The sequence below is a fragment of the Canis aureus genome, chromosome 8 (genome assembly GCF_053574225.1).
Source record: "Canis aureus isolate CA01 chromosome 8, VMU_Caureus_v.1.0, whole genome shotgun sequence".
Lineage (NCBI taxonomy): Eukaryota > Metazoa > Chordata > Mammalia > Carnivora > Canidae > Canis > Canis aureus.
The window spans coordinates 26,433,888-26,456,463 of NC_135618.1; the positions used below are offsets into that span (position 1 = coordinate 26,433,888).

Consider the following 22,576-nt stretch of genomic DNA (forward strand, 5'->3'; position numbering starts at 1 on the left):
GGGCAGAGAGAGAAGGAAAGAGAGATTCTTAAGCAGGCTCCATGCCCAGCATAGACCCCAACATGAGGCTCAATCTCACTGCCCTCACTACTCTGAGATCATGACCTGAGCTGAAATTAGGAGTCAGATACTTAACCAACTGAGCCACCCACGTGCCCTAAAAAACTTCTTTTCTAAAGAATATGTTTGCATTTTCCTCATAGAAAATTTAGATTAGTGTTCACTATTTGTGTTTTGACTACCATGAAGTTCAGCTTTAGGACCACAGCTAAAACATTAACAGACTAAATTTTTTCTTAACCTTATTTTTTATTCTATTTTTGTATTTCCTGGCCTCTCCTATGTTTTGTTTTATAACTCCTCACTAACTTGAATATGAACATTTGGTGCACTTATGGTAGAAGACTAGAATTACAAGGCCAAGGTTTGCTACAAATGAAATATATATAACTGTCTATAGTTTTCAACAAGTATGCTGTATAAATCTGATTCCCATTGCTAACAGGGCTCCTCTTTTTAAACTCTCAACAATTTAAAAAAATGGCCCCCCAAAAACATTTGAAGATTATAAGATTACAATTTAAAGAAGAAATAACAATGAAAAGAATCTTTAAAAAAGAAATGATAATGGAAATGAAATGATAGTTAAAAACTGAACAAAGATGGAAAGCATTGTGTATCAAAACTTATGGGCTATTGCTAAGCATAGTTTCCAAAAAGGAAATTTTTTAAAAATGAGTGGAGCATTCCATTCAGTAAACTAGGGTTACAAAAAGAGTAAAACTAAAGACAAAGAAATGATAACATAGTCCAAAAATCTCAAAATAACAAAATAGAAACAATAGAAAACTTTTTTTATTTTGTAAAATAGACTTAATTATGAAACAAAGTGTCTCTCAGACATATCTTGTTAAAATAAAGGACAGATTTTTTTTTAAGTACAAATAAACAGTAGATTAGTAAAATGAAATGGTTAGTAACACAGACAATAGAGCCTCTAAGGGCCAGGCACAGAACAAAACTAAGACTCAGGTTAAACCAGGAAAGCAGAAAACCTCCCCTGTGACTACAACTAGGCTATCAAATGCAAAGTAACAAAAGATAATAGTCTACTACTGGGTAGAGGTAAGACAGTGGAGAAACCTCCCACCACCCCCTTCCCATGATCAGATATATAGGGATGCGTAAATATTGAGGGTAGAGAGAGCACAAATATTGAGAAAAATTCAGCAGCACTCCAGCCTGCACCCTATGTGCAAGATATTTCTAGACCAATGTGAAGTTTGTAGTGCATTGTAGATGACCATAGCAGTAACAAAATCAAACTCATTTCATAATTACATTTACTCATTCCCCCACCCTAACAGAAGAAGAGTATCCATTAGAAGCATAAAAGCTACTATTATTCTACTTATGATATGTATCATTAAATCTTTAAAAACCTTATGAGACACACTAAAAAGGAAGATTTAAATAAATCATTATCAAGATACAAAGCAATCGAGACCCAGACTCAGAGGAAAGCCAAATGCTAGCACTATGAAACAGGGACTTCAAGTTAGTGTAACTAGTGTATTAAAGATTTTGTGGAAATGTGGACAATATGTATAAACAGATATGGAATTTCAGCACAAAAACAGGAACAAAAAACAGATAAATAGAAATACTAGAAAATTACACACAGGAGCATTAGAGATGAAGAACTTCTCTGACAGATCCTTTCGAAGACAGATCCTTCGAAAGATTGAGGAAAGAATTAGAGAACTTGAAGAAAAGTCAGTAGAAATTATTTGATGTGTGGAAAAAAAACACCCAGAAAAAAGCATTCCACATTTGTGGGGCAATATCTAACAAACTTGTAACTTGTTCAGTCCCAACAGAAGGACATAGTCAGAAAAAAATATGCAAAGAGGTAAAAGCCACAGATTTTCCTAAAATAGCAAAACATCACAAACAGCGTATCCAAGATTCTCAGAGAAACTGAAGCAGTGTAAATAATTTTTTAAAATCCCAAAGACAATACATATTCAAATTGCTAAAATGGAGAAAGACAATAAAAATAATGACAAAATTTGAAGACTAATAGGGAGAAAAGACAAATTGCATAGAGGAACAACGGACCTTGTTAGAAATTATACAAGCCACAAGACCATGTCATCTTTAAAGTATTAAAAGACAGAAAGGAAGAAAAGAAACCTGTCAACCCAGAATTATAGACCAAGTAAAAATAAAGATCTTTGTATTATAAACGAGAGATAATAAATTAATTACCAGCACTCATACACTTTAAGGAATATTAGTAGATGGAGTCCTTCAGACAGAAACTTAGAAATGTATAAAAAAATTAATTGCCCTGAGAATAGTGAAAATTAAAGTCAATATAAAATAATATTTTTTAATGTAACTTAAAATTATCTAACACAAAAAAAAGCAGTAACAATGTATTTTAATTTATAACATAGGTAAAATAAAGGTATGATAATAATAACACAATAGAAGGGAAAGAGGAATTAAAAGTTACTGTTAAAAGTTTCTTACAGGATAAACAAAGTGATATTCAAAATTTGAAGTTAGATTGCGATACATTAGGGATATATACCGTAAACTTGGGCAACCATTAAAAAAATGGAGGAGGTAGTTTAATAACACAATTGTGGAAATAAAGTATAATCATAGAAAATATTCAACTAGTCAAAAAACAGAAAAAGAAAACAAAAGAAAAAATAGGTCTCTCAAGAAATGAAAGAAGAACTCCTTTAAGCAGAAATAAAAGTGCACTAATTGGTAACAGGAAATCATATGGAAGTAATAATTTCACAGATAAAGGTAGATATATAGTAAAATTCAGAATAACCTAATGTTCCAGAGTTTGTGGGTTAGTTACTTAGAAAGTTAGTTACTTAAAAGTCAAAAGTAGTAAAAATAACTATATCTTCAGTAATTTGTTCATGGATACACAAGATAAAAAGGTATATATTTTGACATCAAAAGCATAAAGTATGTTGGGGGGTAAAAATGTAGAGCTTTAGAATGTGTTCAAACTTGTTACCAACCTAAAATTAACTGTTATAAATATAAGTTATTGTATGTAAGTCTCGTGGTAGCCACAAAGTAAAGACCTACAGTAAATACACAAAAAATAAAGGGAAAGAAACAAATAACAGATACAAAAATAGAAAAAAAGGGTATTGATTTAAATCTAACAATAATAATAATTACATTGAATAAAAATGACCTAAGCACTCCAATTAAAAAGCAGAGGTGGCAAGAACCCAACTTGAAATATGAAAATAGTGGGGCACCTGGGTGGCTTAGTTGGTTAAGTGCCCAAGTCTTGCTTTCAGCTCAGGTCATGATCTCAGGGTTGTGAGATCAAGCCCCACATCGAGCTCCACACTCAGTGTGGAGTCTGCTTGAGATTCTATCTTTTCCTCCCCCTGTGCACTCTCTAAACAAATAATAATCAATAAAATATTTAAAATAAATAAATATAAAAATAGTGATATGTTAAGAATAAAAGAATGGAAAAAGAAGATATGACAAGTAAAATAGAGTCAAAAGAAAAGTTGATATGTTATACTAATATCAGACAAAGTGGACTTCAAAATAAGATTTTGAAGACAAAATCTCTCTTGATTTTGAAGAAAAAATCTCTCTTGTTTCAAAACAAGAAATAAAGAGAAATTACATAATGTCAACTATTATCATCACTAATAATAGGGTTAATTTATTAAGAAGGTACTATAATGCTAAATGCATGTGCATCTAATAATAGAGCTTCTGAAAATGCATGTGTCAAAACTGATAGAGCTAAAAGTAGAAATCAATAAATCTATAATTTTGGTTGGAGACTTCACACATCTCTCTCAGTAATTGATAGAATATATATGCTGGAAATCAATAAGGATATAGAAGAATTGAACAACACCATCAACCAGCTTGAACTAATTGACATGTATAGGACACTTTTTTGAACAAAAGCTAATCGGTTACATGTGCTTTTCAGGTATATAGAGGCATTTGCCAAAATAGCATATTAGACCATAAAACAACTTCAACAAAAATTTAAAAGAATTAAAAGCATACTATGCATATTATTTGATCACAGTAGAATTTAACTAGAAATGAATAGTCAAAAGATACTTGGAAAACACCCAAAGATTGTAATTAAACAATGTACTTCCAAATAATTGCTTGATCATCAAGAAAATCAAAAGATATCAATAAGTATTTTTAATTGAATGCAAATTAAAACATATCACATTTAAAAATGGATGCGTCAGAAATACTTAGAGGAAAATTTATAGCATTAAATGATTAGGAAAGGAAAAGATATCCAAATCAATAATCTAAAATTCCGCCTTAGGAAACTAGGATGAGAAAAACTAAAATCAAGCAAGAAGAGGGAAATAACAAAGACAGGAGCAGTAATCAATGGAATTGAAATATAGTAGAGAAAAATTAATGTAACCAGACCTGTTTCTTTGAGATTGATAAAATTGGCAGACTTATAGCCATATTTTTCCTTAAAAGGAGGAGACACCAGTTAAAAATATGAGGAATAAAAGAACAGCATCACTACAGATCCCGCAGACATTAAAATTAAGGAAATATTATGAATGACTTTTTTTGTATAAATTTCACAATAATGAAATGGACAAGTTCACTGAGAGACATTCACTCAAGGTGAACTAGACAAGTTGAATGGTTAAATAAATATGAAATTTGATTCACAATTAAAAACAATTTTGTAGATTTGTGGAAGTTAAAAGCCGTATGACTCAGCAAAATATGTGTTAACCAACCCAAGCCAAATGAAAACATACTTTCACATGAAAACCTGTGTGATCATAATTATGGTGGCTTTATTCATGGTCATCAAAAACTTGAAATAACCTAAACTGTCCATCAACTGGGGATTAAACATATGTAAATTCATACAATGGAACCCGACTGAGTAATAAAAAGAAATAAACTATTCATACATGCAACAATATGAATAAATCTCAAAAGCATTATGATCTGTAAAAGAACTATACTTGAATGTTCTGTATATTTTATTATGTCATTTATATTACATCCTGGAAAAGAAATGTCTGTTGGGGCAGAAAACAAATCAGTCATTGTCAAGGACTAAAAAGCAGGGAAGGGATTGACAAGAAAGGGTCACACGTGAACTTTTGGGGGGCAATGTAATGTTCTAATTCTTGGTTATGACAATCATAGTACCATTACTGTATTTTTCAATATTCATTGAACTCAAATCCCTTTTATTTCATAGAAAGACATATATAGATATTTATTGCATTTTAGTTTAGATTCCCTCCGAAGAACACTGAGACAAGTATTTAAGTAGAAATCTTTTGATTAGTAAGGGATCTCAGAAAAAAACTAATAGAGGAGAGACAAAATGTGGCAGAAAAGGAAGCAAGCCAATAAACTTTGTAAAATTTAAAAAAGTTACTGCTATGGGTGGTTGAACTGAATTTCACCACGAAATTCAGGGAGGCATAACAGAACACCCATTTCAAAGTCAGCCCACTTAAAGGGCAAGAGATCTGAATAGTTTCCTATCAATTCCTATCAGTCATTGCTGGAAGGTGCCTCCAGATGTTATCATTGTCTGGTGCTCCTGATTTGCCATAAACACTGGAAAAAAGAGAAAGTCCTTGAACAAAAGTCTGTATATGCTGGAAGCTGGACACATTGCTGATGTGACTAGATATTTTACAACCGAAGGGTATAGACAGGACAGGACTACTACACTTAACAAACTAGAAGAGAGCATTTCTACAACGTGAAAAACATGTAGACGATATCATTCCTATTGGTGAAAATTTAGAAGCAGTTACCTTAAAATTAGAAATAAGACAAAAATATCTACTATCACTGATGCAAGTCAGTATTATATTGGCAGACCTCACTGATGCAATAAAAACTGGATAAAGAGATAAGTGACATAAGGACTGGGAAGGAAAAGATGAGATCACCATTATTTGCAGGTGATATATATATATTTCTACATAGTAAATGCTAGTAATGTCATAGACAAACTGTGGAATAATATTGAGAGAGTTTAGCATGATTTCTAAGCATAGATCAGTATATGAAAACATATATCTCCTGTATACCAGCAATAACCACATAGAAAATGTAATAGAAACAAAGATCATGTACTCACTAGCAATAAAAACTATATAACATTATAGGGAAAGTTGCAAAATTTTACTAAGTGATATAAAAAATCTAAGTAAGTTGAAAGAAACATTTTTCATGAATGTTAAGATTCAATACTGTAAAGATGTCAGTTCACTCAAATTAAGTAATAAATTCAGTGCTGTTCCATTAGAAATTCAAAGAATCATTCTGAGGGCACTTGACAAAATCATTCTAAAACTCACACAAAATAAGAAAGTTCTGAAAGGAATGTGGAAAAGGGACTTACCATATACCAAGATATGTTACAAAATTACAGGTATTAAAACAGTGTATTTTTGGCACAGGAGTCAGTAGGTAGATCAATAGAAGAGAATAAAGAACTTGGAAAGAGTCATAATTCTTGCAAAACCTGCCATAAGATAAATGGGACACTTCAAATTAATTAAGGATAGACTATATTCCATTAAAAGCATTGACCCAATTGGCTTTTTCTGTGGGAAAAAAATGGTGAAATCATAGCATTAACTCAAACTATGCAGAGAAACAATTTCCAGTTGAATTAAAAACCTAAATGTAAGAAATTTTTAAATAATTGAAAAAAATATGAGATTAATTGTATACACCTAAAATAAGAAGCCTTCCTTAACTAAAGCAGCAAGACTAGATTATAAAAGAAGTATTGGTCAAACTTGACATACGAATTATTTTTCTGTGTGTGAAACCTAGGCACTATAATATTTTATAAGGAACAGAAGGGGGAAATATCCCAACTCATTTACCAAGAATATAAGCCAGATAGCTGATACATAGACAGATCAGATAAATAGATGGTGGTGATGATGATAGATATATAGGTGATATTTCTTTACAAATTCTGACTATAATTCAGTTAACCACCTTCTCTACATCTTTTCTACATCTAGTAGACTTAGATTACATAAAGCATCCGAAACAAACTGCTTCTCAAATTGTGCACACAGGCTCAAGAAAATTAATACAGATGCTCACTGTTAAATTACTTGTGCTAACTTTTACATTGAACAAATAGGACTTGCTTTTTGATACCTCGCAGATAAAAATCAGGTCATGTTTCAAGACTCCTTTGGGCACTCTCAGCAGAATCCCCTCTGCTTCTTAAGCAGGCACCTAAATAATATTGTTCTGTTTTCAATTTTCAAAATATTGTGCAGTTCAATATTCTCAAGCGACCTCTACTTTTAGTCAAGATGGAGTAACAGGGACCAGATTTCCCCCCACTTGAAACAAATAACAGATGATATGTATGTTTACACCATACAGCAAAGGCTAGTGATCTCCAAGGGGTGGGAAACAAAAAGAGATGAGCTCTGCAATTGCTACAGCTTACTGCTTTGAATTTCTGGGAGGCAGTGCTTGAAAGGGGAGACTGAAGCAGAATCCAGGTGACTTCCTGAGCTAAGGAGGCAGAGCTGAAGCCTGGAAACACTAAGGCAGCTGGGGCACAGGATATCTACAGAAGGTCCCACAGAGAATTCTGTAGGTCACTGTGCGCATGTGAGGAAACTACCCAAGGTTGGGGATAGAATCATCTGAAGGAAGAAAGGGAGCAATGCCCAGTTCTCACACTGCCTTGCCCCCCAACCCAGTCTCAGCTAAGTGTTCTTCTCTTGTCTACCAATAACTGTACTCCTTCCATAACAACAGTTTTAACCTTCCTACTCTCTAGCCACTACCGGTTACCTCCTGGGTTTACTCTCTTCATGTGCTGACAGCAGCACTTCCACAGGGATAAGAAACAAATAAGAAAACTTTAGCAAATCACTACACCTAATATCACCAAAAAATACACGATTTATCTAATTTCTATGATAAAGACACACACACACACACAAAGCACTTGGAAATTAAAAATATGATAACAAAAAATGTTTAATTCCACAGAATGGCAAAAGATACCTTGAAAACAGTAAGACTAATAGGTATACTTTGTCAGGCACCATTTCCCTGAAAGCTAGTGAAGGACGTTATACAGAAAAACAAAGCAATAATCCACAAATTGGAAACTATGGGATCCAAGAAACAAGGATCGAAGGCAGGATAGTAGAAAAAGAAGTCACCAAAGGGACATCTGTGCAATAGATAAAACCTGTCCAGAATAGAGGATAAATGGAAGGGTCTGGAGGATACTCTCCAGAAAGAAAGTATACACACACACACACACACACACACACTCACACACAGTTTCATTGTTAAATATTTGGAAAGCCATATGAACTTGTTGGTACTTTTGGGAAGAATTAGCAACACACACTTAGGGTAAATGAAATGAAAAAACAAGAGAATTGTTTTTCAAGGGATGTGGAAGATAGAGAAGATTGTGCTAGAAAGGAAACAATCATAACATGCTGCTCGGCTCCACAATGAGTAATGCTCCTATCGACATGAGGTCGGCACTGCCTATTGACTTAATCAAATGTGATATAACTATTTTTATAAGGATTGCAGAAGAGAATCAATGGGGGAAGGGGAATGAATATAAAATGAAGGTAATTATATATTAAAAATCAAGTCAAGTAATAGCAACAAAAGTATATTATATATAAATACTGGGAAAAACATGGGAAAGAGTTGAAAAATGATTGTTCCTGAGGAGAAGGACTGAAAGATAAAGCAAAGAGGACCTTTTAACACTAACTGTTTCATTTTTACCTTGATCAAATTAAAAATTTATATTAAAATATTCATTTAAGCATTTTTATTGTAAATCATCTCAAATTCTTTTGGGTATCAAATAAGTGGAAAAGATATAGATAGATAGATAGATAGATAGATAGATAGATAGATAGATAGATAGATAGATAGATGATAGATAGATGATAGATAGAGGCTCTTTGTGCATTATTTATTCACCATCACTCATTGATTTGCTAGATAATTATCCTTGAGCCAGAATGCATGGAAATACAATTCGATAATGCTTCCTCAGAGTAGTTATCAAAAGCTTATTGTTAATGTGACTCAGTATCAAGCATTTCAAGACAGGTGCTGTCCAAACTTGCAAGTGGCCAAGCCCGTCTCTGCTTTGTCTTCCCTTTATTAATCAAAATGGCTTTACTTAACTTTATAAGAGTTGGGCATATGTTTTCTCTCAAACAAAAGACAGACATTATCCTTCATCCTGGTGTCATGAACTATTTCTATTAAGTGAAACATTTTAGAAATTGCTGTAGGTGTTGACTAAGTGTGCAGCCCATTCCCTTTTGTACCAGCTTCTGCTTCGGCTTTGCAAGAAATTTCACTAATTGCGGCAACCGCCTTCCCCAGGGTGCTGCTGATCAGTGGGTGTGCACCGAGTGTTATTGCTGCTGCTGGTTGTCTCCTCTTGGCCAACTCAGCTTATACTTCGTGTCTGACTACAGTCTTAGAAAATTTTCTCTTTTCTGGAAATTTTATGGTGCCATGCTGGCATGCAGAACCTTGCTGACCCTAATTAAGGACAGCCCTAAAGTTGAAATGTGATGTGTTTTAAAGACACCAGGAAGCCAGTAGGCCTAAGTTCAAATGTCTGATTACCCTCTGAGCTATTCTGATCTTGAATTCAGCATGTAACATTACTTAACTCAAAGAACATGTGTTTCATACTCTTTCTATGAATGATTACTGGCTTGCCTCTCTCTGTCAGTCCTCTGGCTCTCTTCCAGAGCTCTGGGCCACTCTATCTAGTGTTTGTCATATGTCACCATTTGAAGGCAACCTCAGTGACTCAGCTGTAAGTCAGTAACTTATTTCTTCTCCCCTTTCATTTATTCCTAATCTTAGTAAATGTGTCATTCTTTATGTGCTCTTCATTCTGTTTCCTATGTACCTGCTTCTCTGTGCTGGCTGACACAATCATCCACAAAAGCCTTACAGAATGCAGATGCTTAATACCCACCGAGGCCTATTAAATCAGAATTTCCAGGGATGAGGTTAACTAGGTGTAATTTTTAAAAGCACCACAGTAATTATGCTGGGGAATTAATTTGAGAACTAGGATATGTCTCTCATTTCTTCAGTCACACTGGTTCCATTTAGACCTCATTGCCTCTTGCCTAGATCATTGCTGCAGATTCCAACTGCCTTCGTGAATCCTGTTTCAACCCTTTTAAATACACTGTCCATTTTTTTAAATCAATCAATCAATTAATTAATTAAAATGAATATTGATTGGAGGCCTTGCTCAGTAAGGAGTTTTTCTCCACCATGCTGCTAGAATCATTTTTTTTTTAATGCAAGTCTTATCATGATGTTCTGTTGTTTAAAATCCTTGTAATGGTTCTTTTTTACACCCTCAGAATAAACTCCAAACTCATTAACAGAGCATGATCTTGCCCCATTTTTTTTACTAACTCAAATCCATTCAATACCCAGCCAAGGTATTTGCTGTTTTCTAAATAGCTAAAAATCTAATGAGATCATCTAATATAATATTGAAGAGCTTATGCATGGAATCATTTAGATCTGGTTTCAATATACCACCTTGGTACTTACTATCTACTTGTCCACAGCAAGATACTTAATTTTCTAAATCTCTCAATTTTCTTCTCTGCAAAATGGATATAATAATGACTACTTTATATGGATATTGAGATGAGTAAATTAAATAATTTATCTAAAGTTCATGACACAAAATAAATACCCAGTTTGGGTGACTATTACTGGTGGCTATTATTTACACGCGTTCTTTTCTGCTTAGAATGTATTCCTTCACTCTTTTTCACCTGAATTATCCTCCACTTGATATTTAAGCCTTAGCTAGTCATATTTTCCTCCAGGAAGTCTTCCCTTACAACCACTTTTCACAGGAACCCTAATCTTTCTTCTATGTCAGGGGTCACCAACTATGGCCTACAAACCAAATCTGACCTATTACCTATTTTGTATAGGATGTAAGTAAAGGATGTTTTTTATATTTTTAAATGGTTTAGAAAGAAATCAAAGGAAGATACATGGAAATCATATAAAATTCAATCCTCAGTGCCCATAAATAAAGTTTTAGGGGAACACAGCAATGCCTGTTTGTTTACAAATTGTCCATGGACGCTTTAACGGAACAGCAGAACGGAGTAGTTGCAACAGAAAATGTGTCCCCCACAAAGTCAAAAATATTAGCTCTCTGACTCTTTTCAGAAAACAGTTTGCCGAACCCTGCTCTACCTATCCTAGCAGTGGCCATCCTGTATTGTCTGTTCACTTGTCTCTCCACACCGATGACCTCCTTGAGGTCAGAAACAGTGTTTTTTCCTTCCTTTAATGCTTTGCACACTGCCCGTGTGTTCTCAGATAGTAAGCTCTCAATATATCCTTGTTGAGTAAATAAAAGAAATATTTTCCTAACAGTGTCTTTTTTCCTTTGTCAAATACAGCAACAATGTATGACTAAACATTTTGTATGAATTCAGAGTAATAACAAGTTCCTAATTTCATTTAGGTTTTACCTATCTGTCAGCTTTATAGCCCCTAACATATATTACTTCATGAAGCATAGCCTTAAGAAATAAATCATGTTATTGTTCCTTTTTAATATCTATAAGAAGCCAGGGGCCAAAGACCTCAACTAATTTGACTAAGGTCCCAGAAGTAGGACGTAACAAAGCCGGACAATCTCACTCAGAGCCTCACAATGACTATGCTGTAAAGCCTTCTATTGAAAATGAAGAGGGAGCTGAAATAAGATGAGGTGTTTGTTTTAATAAGCATTATTTTAAACAACAAAGTTCTAAAATAAGTTCAAAATAAAATGTAAAGATGTAGACTAGCTCATTCTGGACAATCCTTTGTGATAAAATACAGAAGAGTACATTAGATTATAGTATATGCTTGGATCTTAATGATCTGTTCTTCTTGTCACTTTTGTCAGGCAAATGCTGAAAAACATTCAAAGAGCCTTATTACTTCTCTATTATAAAATGTGTCTTAAAGCTAGACTGTTGGTTTGCTTAACATTGAAAGTGAATAGCAAGAATGAATGACAAACGCAACCCTTTAGAAATATGATTCAGTCGCCCCCAGAACGCACCTCACATCTTAGATGAAATATAAAGAAACATTATTAAATAGAAACCTTCAAGAGTCATGTCAAAATTAATAAGTGTTCGTTTAAGAGCTGTAGTAGAGAAAAATTCAGTTGCCTTCAAACATACTTAAGTTATTTGTTTAGACATTGATAAAATATGACAAAAGTAAATAAGATCTTTAAAAACAGACAGAGATTATATGCTAATATAATTTCAGTCCTTGATAATATAGCTCAAGTTGCTTTACATTTATTAAATAATTCCATGTTATTGTTTTAGCTGGAATTCCCATTGATTTAGCCTTTATCTAATAACAATCAATATCATTATTACTGCTTTTGTAGAGCATAGGTCTCTCTACACACAAAGAATGATTATACTATTTTCAACTCTTTACAACTAATAGTAAGATAAAATAAAAATTGTAATGATATATCAAATACTTATAGCAATAAAAATTTTCCCAGGGCAGCCCGGGTGGCTCAGTGGTTTAGTGCCGCCTTCACCCCAGGGCCTGATCCTGGAGACTCAGGATCAAGTCCCACGTCAGACTTCCTGCATGGAGCTTGCTTCTCCCTCTGCCTGTGTCTTTGCCCCGCCCCCTCACTGTCTCTCATGAATAAATAAATAAAATCTTAAAAAAATAAATAAAATAAAAAATTTCCCAGAAGAGTTAATTTTTTCTGCATATTTAGTAGAATTTATCAAATAGAAATAATAAGTTTAATTTTTCGTTAGAAAATAATTGGCAGGGATCCCTGGGTGGCGCAGCGGTTTGGCGCCTGCCTTTAGCCCAGGGCGCGATCCTGGAGACCCGGGATCGAATCCCACGTCGGGCTCTCGGTGCATGGAGCCTGCTTCTCCCTCTGCCTGTGTCTCTGCCTCTCTCTCTCTCTCTGTGAGACTATCATAAATAAATAAAAATTTATAAAAAAAAAAGAAAATAATTGGCAAAGATGATGGATCTTTATTTTATTTATTTTTTTAAAAAGACTTTATTTATTTATTTGACAGAGAGAGCGCAAGCAGGGGAAGCAGCAGAGGAAGAGGGAGAAGCAGGCTCCCTGCTGAGCAGAAAGCCTGATGCGGGACAGGATCCCAGGATCCTCGGATCATGACCTGAGCCGAAGGCAGATGCTTAAGCAACTGGGCCACCCAGGCACCCCCAGATCTTTATTTTAGAAAAGAAAAGTAAAAAAATTCTTAGCAATATTGTAGATGTAAACCAAAGAAAACAATAATTATAGTAAATGAAAATGGCCTATGCTCTGAAGGTAAAAGACAAAGATTTTTAGAGTGGATTAAAAAAAAAGACCAAACTCCATACTGATTTAAGTAACCTATTCAAATATAAAGACACAGGGGTGCTCAGTGGGTTAAGCCTCTGACTACTGATTTTGGCTGGGGTCATAAGGTCTGTCAGCATCGAGACCTTGTTACCTCAGCCATGACCCCAGCACGAGATCAAGCCCTACGTGGGACTCCATGCTCAGCACAGGGTCTGCTTGAGATTCTCTCTCTCCCTCTCCTTTTGTTCCACCCCCCCCCACCGCTCTCTCTCTCTCTCTCTCTCAAATAAATAAATAAAAGCTTTTTGAAAATAAAGACATACATAGGTAAAAGTAAAAAGAAAAAGATACACCATGCTAATGCTAAGCATAAAAATCTGGAGTGGCTTTACTAATGCCAAAGTAAATTTCAAAACAAGAAACATTACCAGAGAAAATGATATTCGTTCAGTTATGACAAAGGATCAATTTACCAAAAATATACAATTGTAAATGCTTATATACATAATTATAGAGTCTCAAAACAAATGAAGCTAAAATTGACAACTCAAGGGAGAAATAGACAAATCAATTATAGTTTGAGTTCAACCATATTGTCTCAGTAATTCATAAAACAGAAAAGCAATAAAGTTACAGAATATTCTAATAAAACCATCAACCTACTGGACCATATATATAAAAATATAGAATATAATAATAATGAATAAGTGATATAATAATAAAAGAATTATAATTTATAATTACTATACATCTGAATAATCTACCAACAACAGCTGAATATGCTATTTTCATATTTTACGTGGGACATTTACAAAGATAGACCATATTCATGCTCATTCATAAGATAAATCTCAGCAATTAAAAAAAATTAAATCATAAAACTTGACTACTATGAATTTAAGTTAAAAATCATAATAGAAATCTTCCTAGAAAACCTTAATATTTGGAGATTAAACAATATATTTCTAAATATTTTTTTATCAAAGAAGAAATTAAAAGAAAGAATATATTTTGAAATGAATTAACTAAATGAAAATACAACATGAATATCCATGAAATGCAGCTAAAGCAGTAACTGGAGAGCAATATATAACTATAAATGTTGACATTATAAAAAGAAATACCTAAAATGAATTATCTAAGCTTTCACCTTAAGAAGCTGGGGGAAAAAAAGCTAAAAATAAAAATAAAAAAAATAAAACATTTTTTTTTTATTTTAAAGTTTTTATTGAAATTCCAGTTAGTTAACATACAGTATAATATTAGTTGCGGGTATAGAATTTAGTGATTCAACACTCCATACAATACCAGGTACTCATCACAAGGACACTCCTCAATCTCCATCACCTGTTTAACCCACCCACCTCCCCTCTTGTAACCATCAGTTTCTTGGTTAGCCTCTCTCTCTATTTCCCTATGATTATTTGTTTTTTAAATTCCACAAATGAGGGGCACCTGGATGGCTCAGTGTTGAGCATCTGCCTTTGACTCAGGTCATGATCCCAGGGTACTGGGATTGAGTCCCGCATCAGGCTCCCCAGTGGGAGCCTGCTTTTCCCTCTGCTTATGTCTCTGCCTCTCTCTCTCTGCATCACTCATGAATAAATAAATAAAATCTTAAAAAAAATAAATTCCACATATGAGAAAAATCAAGAGCACAGGAAACAGCAAGTATTGGCAAAGGTGTGGAGAAAGAGGAACCCTCTTGCACTGTTGGGAATGTAACCTGGTGCAGCTACTCTGAAAAACAGTATGGAAGTTCTTCAAAAAAGTTAAAAAATACTAGCTATTTGCCTAAAGAATACAAAAATACTAATTCAAAGAGATAAAGAATTTTTTAAAAGCAAAACCACATGTTATTTCTTTGAAAATGTAAACAAAATTAATAAACTGTTAGACTGAAGAAGAAAAAGAGGGAGAACACAACTTATTAATTAAGGAACATAAAAGGGGTTCTTGATACAGATTGTATAGACATTAGAAGGACAATAATAGAAAGCTATAAACTTAATAAATTCAATAACCTAGATCAATAAAACTTTCATTTAAAAACAAAATTATCAAAACTGCTTCAAAAAACTTAAAAATCTGAATACGCACATATCTGTTAAAGAAATTGGAATTGTGATACATAAGCTTCCTACAAAAAACTCTCAGCCCAGAAACTTTCATTGGTGATTAATATCAAGTCGTTTTTATCTTTAAAATAAAACTTTATCTCGGGATCCCTGGGTGGCGCAGCGGTTTGGCGCCTGCCTTTGGCCCGGGGCGCGATCCTGGAGACCCGGGATCGAATCCCACGTCGGGCTCCCTGCATGGAGCCTGCTTCTCCCTCTGCCTGTGTCTCTGCCTCTCTCTCTCTGTGTGACTATCATGAATAAATAAATAAAATCTTTAAAAAAAAAATAAAATAAAATAAAAAATAAAACTTTATCTCAAGTTTTATTTAACATTTAAACATCAATTGTAGGGGTGCTTGAGTGGGTCAGTCAGGTAGGCATTTGCCTTGGGCTCAGGTCATGATCTCAGAGTTCTGGGATCGAGCCCTCAATAAGGCTCTCTGCTTAGCAGGTAGCTGCTTCTCCCTCTCTCCTTCCTGCTTGTGTGTTCCATCTCTCTCTCTCTTTCTCTGACACATGCACTCTCATGAATACATAAAATCTCTTTAAAAAGATAAACATCAATAATAATTTACCATTTTAACAAAATAAGAAGAAAATTTACAGAATAATCTCAATAGATGTAGAAATTCATCTAACAGAATTTGACATCCATTGATGATGAGCCATTGGAAAAACAAAACAAACAAACAAAAAAATGAAACAGGAGGGACACCTAGGTGGCTCAGTTAAGCCTGGGAATCTTGGTTTTGGTTCAGGTCATGATCTCAGGATGGTGAGATGGAGCCTCATGTTGGGCTCCCTGCTCACTGGGGAGACTGCTTGAAATTCTCTCTATCCCTCTCTCCCTGCCCCTCCCATCCCATGCTTTCTCTCTAAAATAAATAAATCTTTAAAAAAAAGTAACAGGAGGGAGTCTCTTTAATTGGATATACAGTTTTATTTAAAATCTTTTTTTAACCTCATAATTAATAGTGAAACACTGGATGCTTTCCTGTTAATATTAGGAACAAGTAAGTCTTATTTAGTACAATATATAAGAATACAGAAAAAGAAGCACACAAATTATTTTCTAAAGTAGCTGCACCTTTTACAAATCCACCAGCAACATGTGAGGTTTGTTATTTTACCACATCCTTATCAACTTGTTTTCTGTATGAAACGTATATGTATATTTTCATAAATATTTCTGCAAATATACAATAGGCATATTTTTATAAATGGTTTATAAATATAAAAAATATAAATCTAAAAAGAGGCATACAGCTTGGAAATAAAAGTGTAGAAATCTCTTATTCTTTATCCAGATGATAGAAAGTACATGAACACTCCTAAGAAATCTGTGAAAATTCCAGGAGAAGTAAAAAGTAAGCTTGTATGGTCACAAGATTAGAGGCCTCATATAGAAAACCCAATTGCATTTCTGTATTAGTAATGAAAAATTAGAAATTGAAATTTTAAAAATACGATTTATAATATCATTACAAAACATGAATATTTTCTGGGTAGCAATATGTACAAAATCTGCACAATGACAACTGTAAATCATGGCTGAGAAAAGACTGAAATAAATGAAGAGATATATTCGTGGATTGAAAGAATCAGTATTTTCATTTTTTTTTTTTTTAAGTAAGGTCCATGTCTAGGGTGGATTCCAACACAGGGCTTGAACTTCAGTAAGACCTGAGCTGAGATCAAGAGCCAGACACTTAACTGACTGAGCCACCCAAGCATCCTGTAAAAGCCAGTATTTTTAAAATATCGTCTACCAAATTGATCAAGTGATTTAAGACAGTCTTGATCAAAAGCCCAGCAAGACTTTTTATAGAAATTGACAAGTTGATTCTAAAATTAATATTGAAATTGCAAGAAGCCAGATAGACAAAACAATTTTGAAAAAAGCAGAAAAAATTTGGAGGAGTTATACCATATTATTTCAGATTCACGTCATAGCTAAAACCATGAAGACAGTACAATATTGGTATGAGGTTAGGTGTATAAATCAATGCAATTAAATTGAGAATTTAGAAGAAGATCCACAATGTATAGCAAATTATTTTTTTAAGTTGACAAGGTGATTTTGTGGATAATGGATAATATTTTCAACAAATGGGCCTGGAAAAAATACATATCCATATGTAAGAAAATGAATCTGATCTTGATGAACTTTATCTCCCTCCACATGCAAAAAAATAATAATTTAATAAAGTTCATAAAAGCCAAATTATAAAACACATAGAAGAAAATAAAGGAGAAAATCTTCATTATTTGGGGACATACTAAGATTTCTCAGCTAAAACAAATAGCACTTTTAAAAACTAGTAAGTTCTTTTTTCTTTTTTTAAGAGAGAGAGAGAGAAGATTGGGGCGGGGAGGGGGGAGACAGAGAAAGAATCTTAAGCAGGCTCCATACCCAGCATAGAGCCAATGAGGGACTTGATCTCATGACCCTGAGATTATGACCTGAGCCAGAATCAAGAGTTAGATGCTTAACAGACTGACCACCTAGGCACCCCTAAAAATGATAAATTGGTCTTAATCAAAATGAAAACCTTCTGTTCTTCAAAAGACATGGTTACGAAAATGAGAAAGCAAGCCACAAACTGGGAAAAAGTATTTACGATACATTTATCTGATGAAAGACTTGTATCCAAACTAGATAGATAGATAAGATGATGATAGAAGATAGGTAAGTAGGTAGGTAAGTAGGTAGGTAGAGGTAGATAAATGATATAGACACTAGATATAGATGTAGTTATAAACTCCTACAACTGTATAAGAAACAAACTAAATTTGTTTAAGTAGCATAAGTTTGAATGGAAGCTCAGAAAAGAAGATATAAAAATGGTCAATGAAAACAGGTAAAGATGCCCAACATCCATCATCAGAGAAGTGCAAATTAAAACTGTAATAAAATAACTTACACATTCACTAGAATGGCAAAATGTAAATGACTGATGATACCAAGTGTTTGCAAGAATGTTGAGCAACTGGAAATTTCTATATTAGTGTAGGAAATATAAAATTGTATAACCTGTTTGCTCCATTTGGCAATCTATCTGACAATAAAGTTTGACCTAGAGATTCTACTGTTAAGTTGCTGCGCCCCCCAATATGAAAAATACGTGCACATTAAATTTTGTACACAAATGTTTATGAAAACTTTACTCAAATATCAAAAAGTAAAAATAACTCATATCCATGAATAGGTGTGTTGATAAATGAATTGTATTTTTACAATTGAATACTACTCAGCAATAAAAAAGGATGAACTATCAATAAATACAAAACCATGATTGAATCAGGGTACAAATGAATACATACTGTCCAATTTCATTTATGTGAAACCTAACAAGCACCATATCTATTACATAGTAACAGAAACCAGATAAATGGCTTCCAGGTGCTAAAAGATGGGTATGAGAATCATTTGGTAAGGCTTAAGGGAATGCTTGGAGAGGTAAAAATATTTTTTATCTCTAATGTGGAGGTGATTTACAGATGTACAAATTTATTAAAGCATAGTGATGTCTACACTTAAAATGGGTACATTTTGTTATGTAAATTATATCTCAATAAAGTTGATTTAAAATATTAGAGTAGATAAAATTTTTGAAAATAGGCATAGATTTGTCAAATTACTATGTGATGCTATTGGTACAGTTCAGTTGTACACCTGAAATTAATGTAACATTGTATGTCAACTATGCTTCAATAAAAAATATTGATAATAGGCTTCAGAAAATAGATGTTTCAAACATATTGCCTGATATATGAAATGTGTAACTTTAAGCTGAGGCAATTTCATGATATTTTTTCACAATATTTTTCAAAAATTAAATATATATATATATACACACATTTTCTGACTCAGTACTTCCAGAATAAAGAATGTATACTAGAGATACACACTTCCATGTTCGATGTGACATATGTATAAGGTTTTCATTCCATAACTGTTTGTAATAGTAAAAAAAGAAAGAACCCAAATGTCTGTCAATAGAAGATTGGTTAGTAAAACAAATGAGGATATATTCATTTAATGGAATACTATCCAGCTATATATGTAAAAAAAAAGATGACAATGTCCTTTATTTTTGAAGTGGAATAATCTGTAAGACACACTATTTTTAAAAAGCAAGGTGCAGATCAATTTTTATAGTACACTGTGTTGGGCTTATAATGTATTTGCTTGTGCGTGCTTAAAGTTCTCAGGGGGGATCTTCTAAATGGAAAACACTGGGAGTCAGAAGTTGGAGGAGAATTTTTAATGAATACAGTTCTAAACTTTCTGACTTTGAACCATTTAAAAAATAAATAGAATTAAAAGACAATATGGGGCACCTGTCTGGCTCAGTCAGTAGAGCATGCAACTCTTGATCTCAGGGTTCTGAGTTTGAGCAAAATTAAGTGCAACTGGCAGAAACCCAGAGGCATTGACAGAAGATTCAAGGGCCAGATCTTGATGCCCAACACTAGTTATGGGAGCAACAAGAAAACAAAGCACATGCTGCCCAGTGGCTTCAGGAAGTTCCTAGTCCACAGCTCAAGGAGCTGGAAGGGCTGCCAATGTGTAACAAATCTTATTGTGCAGAGATTGCTCACAAGTATTCTCCAAGAACCACAAAGCCATTGTGGAAAGAGCAGCCCAGCTGGCCATCAGAGTCACAAATCCCAATGCCAGGCTGCATAGCGAAGAAAATGAATACACAGCTATGTGTGTGTCATATTTGTGTTAATAAAACCATAAAACTAAAAAAAGAAACCCATGTTGGGGGTAGATATTACCTAATAATAAAACAATCTTTCAAAAAAAAAATAAAATGCCATTGGTATATGAATAAACAAAATAGACAAAGAAGTGGAGTATTGTTAAGCAACAGACTCATGAATTTTTGCAAATTGATATCAAAGTAGTCACCCAAATGATGAAGATAGAATTGGCTATTTCATAAACAGTGTTAGAGAGTTGAAAAAAATAAGACCTGAATTTTGTGAGTAATCTTTTCAAAATCAGGTACCTCAAAAGGAAACTCAAACTGGTTTCAGATAATTTATTGGCTTACCTAACAAATGTTTAGGGAAGTACTGAGTTCCCGTGTGGCTTGATGCCATGCCACAATACATACAGTATTATCCAGATCTGATTCTCTTCCTTTCTTGGTTTTATTTTGCTTTTATTCTGTGTGCTGGTTTCATTGTTAGACAAGGTCTATGCCTAAGCCTAAGCTAGCTCTAAACATCATATGTCTCTTTTCATATCCAATGAATAGTATTATCATTTAAAATGAACTGAATTTCATCTATCAAATATAATTCATGATATTAGTAGACTTAAAGAGAAAAATTATGTAATTTTTACAATTGAGGCTAAAGAGGCATTTGATAAAAAGCAAACTATAGTTTTCCAAAAGGCATTAGCAAATTAGGAATAGAAGAAGACTATCTTGGGGCACCAATGTGGCTCAGTCTGTTGAACATCTGACTTTTTTATTATTTTTTAAAATTTTTGAACATCTGACTCTTGATTTCAGCTCAGGTCATGACTCAGGGTTGTGAGATGGAGCCCCGTGTCAGGCTCCTTGCTCAGTGGGGAGTCTACTTGAGATTCTCTCTCTCCCTCTGCCTCTCCCCCACCCCGAGCATGCACTGTCTCTCTCCTCCCTCCCTCTCTAAATAAATAAATAAATAAATAAATAAATAAATAAATAAATCTTTAAAAATGAAAAATACTATCTTTAACATAGTAAGGTATATATACCAAAGCCTACAACAAACTTTGTACCTAATAGAAATACTTCTAATGCATTTGCTTTAAGATGAGGAACAGTGGTAACACTGCTACTATTTAACATGCTATTGGAGGTTCTGGCAAAGACTATAAAGGATGAGAAAGAAATAAGCATTAGAAAGTAATACATAAAATTGACATAATTTTCAGATAATATGAACATCTACTTAAGAGAGATTTGGTTCTCTACACCAAGAGCCAAATAGAAATTCAGAGGATAACTCAATGGCAACAATAACAATAAATTGCCTGGGAATAGCCTTAAAAGAATACATAAGATCTCTGTGGACAAAGCCTCAAAGCTCTAAATAAAATAGATGAAGATTTAAATCAGTGGTGTTCCATGCTCTTGGATAATATGTCTCAATATTATAAAAAGTCTCTGCTGTCTAAATCAACCTATATATTCAAGGGAACCACAAACAAAATTTGATGTATTTTCTTAGGAATACTCTATAGTGTACTTTAAAGAAAGAAATGACCTACAAATAGTTAATTCAACCTTTAAAAACAAAAGAGGGGCTTTAGCCTCCCTTGGCTTGTGGAAGAACGTGGTGGATGGGCTCGTACAGTGCAGGACGTGATGAATTCACTTGCAGATCAGTTTTCTAATACCATTGGAGTGTCTTAGCACTGTAGCCCTCCTGCTTCTTTACTAACATTCAGACAGCAATTAACCAAGATCAGTCAGCTAATCCTACCGAAGAATATGTCCAGTTTTTGCAGCATGGATGGCATGAGCCGCAAAGACATTGATGTTTTGATGGCTTCATTACCCAGCGAAGAATCTGCAGCTGCTCTACAGGCCGCTAGCTTGTATAAACTGGAAGAAGAAAACCACGAAGCTGCTTCATGTCTGGAAGATATTGTTTATCAGGGGACATGCTTCTGGAAAACAAACAAAATGTACTTGCTGATATTGCACAATCACAACTGAAGACAAAGAGTGATACCCATAGCCAGTCTCTTCCAGATTCATAGTACCAGTATATACCATGCGGCTGGGAAAAGAACTATTTGAGTGCCTTGAAGAATTCTGCATCAGAGGCACCTGGGTGGCTCAGCTGGATAAGCGTCTTCCTTCAGCTCAGGTCATGATCTCAGGGTCCTGGGATCGAGCCCCACATCGAGCTCCCCTCTTGGCGGACAGCCTGCATCTCCCTCTGCCTCTGCCCCTCCCCT

General features: G+C 34.0%; 1 pseudogene; it reads left to right on the top strand.

The window, feature by feature from the left end:
- Window positions 1-8,579: 8,579 nt before the first annotated feature.
- Window positions 8,580-22,375, top strand: LOC144319151 (mediator of RNA polymerase II transcription subunit 21 pseudogene; annotated as a pseudogene).
- The last annotated feature ends 201 nt before the right edge of the window (window positions 22,376-22,576 follow it).